Consider the following 10109-nt stretch of genomic DNA (forward strand, 5'->3'; position numbering starts at 1 on the left):
GCAAAGTTCTCGCGGTCCCAGACGGACCCAGATACTCCTACCTCAGCGGCAGCTACAAAGTCCTCGCGGTCCCAGACGGACCCAGATACTCCTACCCAGGCGGCAGCCTGCAAAGTTCTCGCGGTCCCAGACGGACCCAGATACTCCTACCTCGGCGGCAGCTACAAAGTCCTCGCGGTCCCAGACGGACCCAGATACTCCTACCTCGGCGGCAGCCTGCAAAGTTCTCGCGGTCCCAGACGGACCCAGATACTCCTACCTCAGCGGCAGCTACAAAGTCCTCGCGGTCCCAGACGGACCCAGATACTCCTACCCAGGCGGCAGCCTGCAAAGTTCTCGCGGTCCCAGACGGACCCAGATACTCCTACCTCGGCGGCAGCTACAAAGTCCTCGCGGTCCCAGACGGACCCAGATACTCCTACCTCGGCGGCAGCTCCAAAGTCCTCGCGGTCCCAGACGGACCCAGATACTCCTACCTCGGCGGCAGCTACAAAGTCCTCGCGGTCCCAGACGGACCCAGGTACTCCTGCCTAGACAGCAGCCTCACATGTGCTCATCCTATGGTTACCACGACATGCAACAGGGGAATCGGTACCACTATGTATCAGATCACACAAGGACTGTTAGTTGAGCACAACCTGTTCTCCAGTTTGAGGAGCTCCCTTCTCCCTTGTTCAGTTACCACTTACCTGTCCAGGATCGTCCTCTGTACAGATCAAACTACAACTGACTAGAAGAATAGGCCATCCTCTCATACAAGAACACGCAGCACTTGTTGGTTCATTACAATCGGGACACTTTATTAGTCATTACATACGCAGTCACATAACATTGCATCATAGCACACGACCTACAAAGAAAAGTAAAAGGTCAAGTTGTATACTCTAATAGTAATACATTATATATATAGACAACCTGCAAGGAAAGTAAAAGGTCAAGTTGTATACTCTAATAGTAAAGGGTTAACGTCACCTGGTTATATACTCAAAGGTCATCTAGGTTCCCTTTCCGTCTGCGCCTTGGCTTCGCCTGGAAGTCACACCTCTGCAGTCACAGATTTACTCCCTTCTCTTTTTCCTCCGAGTCACTGGAACCTCCTCCTCATCAGCTGATCTCTCCTCTTTAGATTCAGGTTCATCATCTGTCTTCCCTGGAATAAGTAGTAGCTTTACTGCTAACGGCCAGATGCCGCCTATGGTCTAGAAGCAAGTGCCAGTCTCTGCCTCAGACTTTCACTAATATAGATGTGCATTCTCTCATGGAAATTTCCAGCTCGAAACCTGCCGCCCACCAAATTCCTGTACCTCCCCGTGCCAAGGACACGTTCCCAGCCGGCCGGCCTGTTGTAGTGTCTTCAGCATGAAGGAGAATACAATCCTTCGATAAGGGCCGGCCTGAACCGGTTCTCTCCAAGCGAATAACACCTCCTAACTAAAACACTGCCTATGACCTAGAAACTTCCCAAGCTGCTAGAGCAGGAGGAAAGATGGAGTCTCTCCCATTTAAGGCCTACCAGGCCTGAATGCAGCACAGCTCCATTAGATACCCTTACTACAGAACATATTACCCCTAATGCTAACAAATCTATCCCCTAGGATATGTATGCAAACCCTGATCTATGGGGAAGAACACAGGGTCATGTTGAAGTGCCTAATAAATAGGCTCTATACACTACTCTAACCCTTAGACTTGAATGGAAAGAGACTGAAGTCACATAGACTGCCCTGCAACACCGGAAGGCCGGGAAAATCGAGCAGTACATTCCACCCTTGACTTCAGTCTATTATACATTCAATAAACATGCTTTCCCGTTTAAGGCCTACCAGGCCTGAATTCAACACAGCTCTATGAAATACCCTCACTATAGGGCAAGTTATCCTCAAGGCTACCGAATCTATCCCCTAGGATATGTATGCAAACCCTGATCTATGGGGAAGAACACAGGATCATGTTGAAGTGCCTAATAAATAGGCTCTATACACTACTCTAACCCTTAGACTTGAATGGAAAGAGACTGAAGTCACATAGACTGCCCTGCAACACCGGAAGGCCGGGAAAATCGAGCAGTACATTCCACCCTTGACTTCAGTCTATTATACATTCAATAAACATGCTTTCCCGTTTAAGGCCTACCAGGCCTGAATTCAACACAGCTCTATGAAATACCCTCACTATAGGGCAAGTTATCCTCAAGGCTACCGAATCTATCCCCTAGGCTATGTGTGCAAACCCTGATCTATGGGGAAGAACACAGGATCATGTCGAAGTGAATAATATCTCTCCCGTTTAAGGCCTACCAGGCCTGAATTCAGCTCCATGAAATACCCTTACTATAGGGCAAGTTATCCTCAAGGCTACCGAATCTATCCCCTAGGCTATGTGTGTAGGCCCTGAGCTATGGGTAGGAGCACGGGATTGTGTCACAAATGTCTAATAGCTAGGCCCTATTCACTACTCCAGTCCTTAGACTCGGATGGAAAGAGACTGAAGTCATATGGATTGCCCTGCAACACCGGAAGGCCGGGAAAATCGAGCAGTACATTCCACCCTTGACTTCAGTCTATTATAAAAAAAAAAAACGAACTGATCTATGTCTAGTACCAAGTGTGCAGAATTGAAGCATTGAAGGAATACACGTGAATAAAGCAACAGATAGAAATCAAAATGCCGATAATAATCAGAATACCTAACAATCGTGTCCATGTTTAAGCAAAAGATAATCAATGGCTGCTCTATTTTGCAAAATGGCTCTACGTTCACCCTGGGCGTCTAATAGTAAGTCGGATAAGACTGTAGAAGTATGATTAATAGATTTGACCATCCAGCAGGCCATTTTCTAAATAGATTTGGCATTATAGACTGCCAAAGCAGAAACACCAATAATTCTCATCCACACAACTTTACACCCACAGAGAAATTTGAAGCAAGGTAGAGTCAAAAGGCAGAATCACATTAGACCACGTCAAAGCCAATAGGTCGAAATCATAATTCACCTAACCTAAATAACATTATACGCTAAATCCCTCAGTATACATCATTGAGCACATGTGTGCACCACCACCCACAAGACTGCACCTCAACATACCATACCTTCTATTCTTGGAAAGACTATTTCACTAAAAGGCAAAACACACCTAGGTCAGTACAGAATGGTGGTGGTTGAGGGTCACCATAGAGTGTCAGACCACAAGAGGCTGATTCACTACTTTGCACCCCATGACCCTTGATCATCACCATTCGCATATGTCAAAAACAAAATCTAGCAAATAGCAACTGTATTACATAAGTGAAAAGCAAAATGATCATGAAAGTACTGCATATCGCAGTTGAAAGCAACTAAAGTAAAAGTCACAACTACTAAAAAGCACATGTCGAAACAGCAACTCATATTGTGAAGCTGCTACACAAAAATACATAGCTCAAAACAAAGCATGACTTGAAAAGCAGCAAAAAACTCATCAAAGGTATGTGATAATCACTGTAGAGCAAATAAAGTTCGCATTCTCCAAACACATGTAGTAGCCACAACTACAGGAGCAGCTAGAAATAGCTCATAGACATCCGGATACATGTGGAATGGATACAGAAAATAAATCAAGCAAGCTGTTGAACGCACCTAATGCTTCTAATGATTAAAGTGGAGACTCCACTGTCAAACTCAGATATAGTAGCAATAGCCACAAGTTATCACCGTTCACTAACTCAAAAAAAGTATCTACTCAGAGTGCTGCAGAGCGTCTCTATTCATGTCCATCCCTAAAAAAAAAAAACAGTCCTGCAGCATGAAAAAACACACCGCCTTCATGCAAACAACGTTGGCCGCACGTGAAGGAAAAAGTTCCATACTTCGACGATCCCATGTCGCTTGGAAAGAAGCAGGCCATCATGCTCTCCGGTACACATCAGCAGCTGTATCTTCTTGATAAGGGAGGACCCCATGCAGTCTGGATAGCCACCGGCATCAGCCGCCACCGTCTCGTATTACTCCAGGCTTGGGGGGGGGAGGGAAGGGAAGGGGGGAGGGGAGGGGAGAGGGAGGGCCCCACTCACACGGGAGAAGGGAGTCCCACTCACACGCGGAGAACTGGGCGAATCTGGAAAAGAAACAAGAATCACTTTTCTTGCAAAGAACATTTTCAAAAGTACAATATTTTAATTTCTGTCTATATAGGTCTCCTCCAGCTCTGGGGAATCGGGTAATAATACCACTAACACTTTAGCCTCTAAAGTCTTGATAAAATCCCTCTGTTTCAATACACAGCAAGAAGGGCTGGGGCAGTCTCCTTCTCAGACTTCTCTCACTGCACCCCTCACAGGTTCAGCCCCCCTTCTCAAATCTCCGCGGACTCTAAATGGCCTCTTGCCAAAGATAACAAGCAGGGACTACTCCGCCTTCAAGGTTGGAGAGAATTGCACGCCTGCCAACTCACTTGGACTGTCTGCGACTCTGCTCATGGGGGGGGGGGCCTGCGCCTGTGCAAGCCTCCCAGACAGTTATGCCCAGGAAGCCGTCCCTACCCACGGAGGAGAGGAGCTGAGATGAGATGACCCCTCCCGTAGGAATTCCTTCCCGGACTTCACAGAAAGCCTGAGCTCTGCCCAGCGTTGCTGGACGATCTCAATGCAAGTCTCCCAAACAGCAATCTGAAAGACGCTGTCAAATGACCCACTGCCAGAACAGCTATTTTACAGGTCTGAGAGGAAAAATAGCTGTAACTCCTGCTTACCTCAAACAAGACTGCACATGTCTTAAACTGAAAATGCTGTCCCATAGGTAAATCACATAGCCTCTAACCCAGCTTTGTTCAGTATTTGTTGGGGCGCAAAAGCACAATATGTGCCCAGCATCTGAAATAAAAGGGACCTATTAATTCCCTGCACTTTCCTGTGACTAAAAAGGGCACATTGCTCTAGAAGCACCTTAGGAAATAAATGTACATGTTAATGAAGAGACCACATATCAGACTTATTGTACAGAATCAGCTGTGCACATCCAAAATCACATTGTTGCAATCATCTTTTAAAGCAAAATATATCATACAGAGTCAAGTGTAATTTATGTCCGCAACCGGTGATCGAGAAGCTTACAACATTAGTCTGTTTACTTTTATGCACATTCCATGCAGGCTGAGAAAACTCCCTAGAGGAATTAATTAAAACCGCCTGCGTAGCTCATAGCCTGCCAGCATTCTCTGTAACACTTATCACACCTGAATCATTCTGGCATGGAAAAGTGAACAACTTCACAGCCTGGTACACGTTTAATTGTGACGTCAAAGATATATTAGCAACCTGGGCATCAACCAGCTCTGTGTTCAACTTACTACGTTCTCATTGCAAATGCCCACATGTGTAATGCATGGTAACCAACACATGAAAATAACACCGCTGTCTCTCTCCAAGATGCCATCAATCACCTGCTGAATAACACCCTTCCTTGCAACTACGGAGACTGGAATTTCAAGGGAGTCCCACGTTTCAGAGCCACGGTTTGAGATCTTACATGCACTTTACAACTGAAAACAGTAGATATGCATTCCTTAACTAACACTGGAAAGGGATCCAGCCCTCTCTGCCTCACGTAGCAAGCTATTTACAAGCACCCTTCAGAAGACACGCTGAAATATACACATACCAATTCTAAAGCAGCACAATGAGCTCACTGCACGAGCCAGCACATCATACCGTCTGCCCCCATTCAAATAAATCAAGTGATGTTCAAAAGTCTGTCTCCAATTACTCAGCCCACTCCCGGGCTAGGGCTTCACAAGGCATTGTATCCCAGCCGGGAATATCAATGGGCAACTTAAAAGCATATGTACAATGTTAAGAACAGATTGCAAAAAAGAGAGAGAAGAAAAGAAAGAAAAGAAAGAAGAAGAAAGGCTTGACACAGCAGTATATCACAAAGAACATACAAACAAAGTCACGCACACACTAGAAGCAAACACGGGACCACACAACGCACACAGAATACGTAAACTGTTCACAACGCCAAATGTTCTGCTTGGGTTTTTCCTCCTGATAGAACCTGCTCCACAGAGCCTTTTTAACCCAAACCAGAACGTTACCCCCTCCCTAGGGCCTTTTTACACCTAAATAACCACATATATGCGTACCACCTAAGGACAGGGAATTCCTATTATAATTATATATGGAGGCCTCACAGCCTCGCAATCTCAGACCCATTCGGCAGTGACACCCACAGTCTCGCGGCCCTTGTTAGACCCAGAACCTCCTACCCATTCGGCAGCGACACTCAAAGTCTCGCGGCCTTTGTTAGACCCAGAACCTCCTACCCATTCGGCAGCGACACTCAAAGTCTCGCGGCCTGTGTTAGACCCAGAACCTCCTACCCATTCGGCAGCGACACTCAAAGTCTCGCGGCCCTTGTTAGACCCAGAACCTCCTACCCATTCGGCAGCGACACTCAAAGTCTCGCGGCCTTTGTTAGACCCAGAACCTCCTACCCATTCGGCAGCGACACTCAAAGTCTCGCGGCCTGTGTTAGACCCAGAACCTCCTACCCATTCGGCAGCGACACTCAAAGTCTCGCGGCCTGTGTTAGACCCAGAACCTCCTACCCATTCGGCAGCGACACTCAAAGTCTCGCGGCCTTTGTTAGACCCAGAACCTCCTACCCATTCGGCAGCGACACTCAAAGTCTCGCGGCCTTTGTTAGACCCAGAATCTCCTACCCATTCGGCAGCGACACTCAAAGTCCTCGCGGTCCCAGACGGACCCAGATACTTCTACCCAGGCGGCAGCCTGCAAAGTTCTCGCGGTCCCAGACGGACCCAGATACTCCTACCCAGGCGGCAGCCTGCAAAGTTCTCGCGGTCCCAGACGGACCCAGATACTCCTACCTCGGCGGCAGCCTGCAAAGTTCTCGCGGTCCCAGACGGACCCAGATACTCCTACCTCAGCGGCAGCTACAAAGTCCTCGCGGTCCCAGACGGACCCAGATACTCCTACCCAGGCGGCAGCCTGCAAAGTTCTCGCGGTCCCAGACGGACCCAGATACTCCTACCTCGGCGGCAGCTACAAAGTCCTCGCGGTCCCAGACGGACCCAGATACTCCTACCTCGGCGGCAGCCTGCAAAGTTCTCGCGGTCCCAGACGGACCCAGATACTCCTACCTCAGCGGCAGCTACAAAGTCCTCGCGGTCCCAGACGGACCCAGATACTCCTACCCAGGCGGCAGCCTGCAAAGTTCTCGCGGTCCCAGACGGACCCAGATACTCCTACCTCGGCGGCAGCTACAAAGTCCTCGCGGTCCCAGACGGACCCAGATACTCCTACCTCGGCGGCAGCTCCAAAGTCCTCGCGGTCCCAGACGGACCCAGATACTCCTACCTCGGCGGCAGCTACAAAGTCCTCGCGGTCCCAGACGGACCCAGGTACTCCTGCCTAGACAGCAGCCTCACATGTGCTCATCCTATGGTTACCACGACATGCAACAGGGGAATCGGTACCACTATGTATCAGATCACACAAGGACTGTTAGTTGAGCACAACCTGTTCTCCAGTTTGAGGAGCTCCCTTCTCCCTTGTTCAGTTACCACTTACCTGTCCAGGATCGTCCTCTGTACAGATCAAACTACAACTGACTAGAAGAATAGGCCATCCTCTCATACAAGAACACGCAGCACTTGTTGGTTCATTACAATCGGGACACTTTATTAGTCATTACATACGCAGTCACATAACATTGCATCATAGCACACGACCTACAAAGAAAAGTAAAAGGTCAAGTTGTATACTCTAATAGTAATACATTATATATATAGACAACCTGCAAGGAAAGTAAAAGGTCAAGTTGTATACTCTAATAGTAAAGGGTTAACGTCACCTGGTTATATACTCAAAGGTCATCTAGGTTCCCTTTCCGTCTGCGCCTTGGCTTCGCCTGGAAGTCACACCTCTGCAGTCACAGATTTACTCCCTTCTCTTTTTCCTCCGAGTCACTGGAACCTCCTCCTCATCAGCTGATCTCTCCTCTTTAGATTCAGGTTCATCATCTGTCTTCCCTGGAATAAGTAGTAGCTTTACTGCTAACGGCCAGATGCCGCCTATGGTCTAGAAGCAAGTGCCAGTCTCTGCCTCAGACTTTCACTAATATAGATGTGCATTCTCTCATGGAAATTTCCAGCTCGAAACCTGCCGCCCACCAAATTCCTGTACCTCCCCGTGCCAAGGACACGTTCCCAGCCGGCCGGCCTGTTGTAGTGTCTTCAGCATGAAGGAGAATACAATCCTTCGATAAGGGCCGGCCTGAACCGGTTCTCTCCAAGCGAATAACACCTCCTAACTAAAACACTGCCTATGACCTAGAAACTTCCCAAGCTGCTAGAGCAGGAGGAAAGATGGAGTCTCTCCCATTTAAGGCCTACCAGGCCTGAATGCAGCACAGCTCCATTAGATACCCTTACTACAGAACATATTACCCCTAATGCTAACAAATCTATCCCCTAGGATATGTATGCAAACCCTGATCTATGGGGAAGAACACAGGGTCATGTTGAAGTGCCTAATAAATAGGCTCTATACACTACTCTAACCCTTAGACTTGAATGGAAAGAGACTGAAGTCACATAGACTGCCCTGCAACACCGGAAGGCCGGGAAAATCGAGCAGTACATTCCACCCTTGACTTCAGTCTATTATACATTCAATAAACATGCTTTCCCGTTTAAGGCCTACCAGGCCTGAATTCAACACAGCTCTATGAAATACCCTCACTATAGGGCAAGTTATCCTCAAGGCTACCGAATCTATCCCCTAGGATATGTATGCAAACCCTGATCTATGGGGAAGAACACAGGATCATGTTGAAGTGCCTAATAAATAGGCTCTATACACTACTCTAACCCTTAGACTTGAATGGAAAGAGACTGAAGTCACATAGACTGCCCTGCAACACCGGAAGGCCGGGAAAATCGAGCAGTACAATAACAATGGCAGCAAGGGGGGGGCATGTAGATGTTGAAGAGCGTGGGGCTGAGCGAGGATCCTTGGGGTACTCCGCAGTTGATCTCTGTGGGTTCGAAGATGAAGGATGGGAGTCTGATCCTTTGGGTTCTGCTGGTGAGAACGGAGCGGATCCAGTCGAGTGCGGGTCCCCGTATGCCGGCATCGTGGATTCTGGCGGCGAAACTGTGGTGAGAGACAGTGTTGAAGGCTGCGGAGAGGTCTAGTAGGATGAGGGCCGCTGTGTGGCCTTGGTTGACTAGCATGTGGATGTCATCGGTGGCTGTAAGGAGGGCAGTCTCAGTGCTGTGGTTGCTGCGGAATCTGGACTGGGAGGAGTTGAGGATGGCGTTCTCTTCGATGAAGGTGGTCAGCTGGACGCTGACGAATCTCTCCATGACTTTGGCTGCGAAGGGAAGGAGAGAGATGGGCCGGTAGTTTTTCAGGTCTGTCGGGTCAGCTGAGGGTTTCTTGAGGAGGAGCTTGACCTCTGCCCACTTCCAGTCGTCGGGGAAAATGCCTGATTTGAAGGAGGTTTTAATGGTCTGGCATAGTTCGGGGGCTATGGTGGCAGTGGCTCTGTGGTAGATGTGTGGCGGGAAGGGGTCTGTGTGGGCTCCTGAGTAGGTGTTCTTCATGGTCATGGCGGTGTCTTCGGTGGTAGCCAGTTTCCAGGTGGTGAGGGTAGGCTGGTTGTCAGTGGTGGAGAGGAGGGTGGTGTCTGGAGTCTGTTCGCTGAAGTTGTCATAGAGGGCCTTGATTTTCAGGTGGAAGTAGGAGCTGAGCTTGTTGCAGAAGTCCTGGGATGGTGTGACATCCGTGGCTTCACTGGGAGGTTTGGTGAGCTGCTCTATGATGTTGAAGAGTTCTTTTGCGTTACTGGCATTGGTGTGGATTCTGTTCTTGATAAAGGTCCTCTTGGTGGCTCTTATGCGCTGGTGATATTCAGTCATGGCGTTACTGTAGGTGTTCTGGTCTTCGGTGGTTTTCCTGTTGCTCCAGAGTATCTTGAGGCTTCTGCAGGAGCGCATGGCTTCTTGAAGGTCGGTGGTGAACCAGGCAGCCTTCAGGGGGCGTTGTCTGACGGGGTGGCAGAAGGGTGCAAGATTGTCTGTGCAGCTGGTGATCCAGCTGTATAG

The 10109-nt window shown here is 48.7% G+C and overlaps 1 long non-coding RNA gene across 1 annotated transcript; it reads right to left on the reverse strand.

Moving 5' to 3' along the window:
• Window positions 1-779: 779 nt before the first annotated feature.
• LOC146863444 (uncharacterized) lies at window positions 780-8939 on the reverse strand. The gene is made up of 2 exons (XR_014978257.1): window positions 7853-8939; window positions 780-4094 (listed from the first exon to the last, which is right to left on the reverse strand). It is a non-coding gene; the product is annotated as an uncharacterized LOC146863444 (long non-coding RNA).
• Between the last annotated feature and the right edge of the window lie 1170 nt (window positions 8940-10109).

Source organism: Triturus cristatus, chromosome 2_2 (genome assembly GCF_964204655.1).
Source record: "Triturus cristatus chromosome 2_2, aTriCri1.1, whole genome shotgun sequence".
In the NCBI taxonomy this organism is placed as follows: domain Eukaryota; kingdom Metazoa; phylum Chordata; class Amphibia; order Caudata; family Salamandridae; genus Triturus; species Triturus cristatus.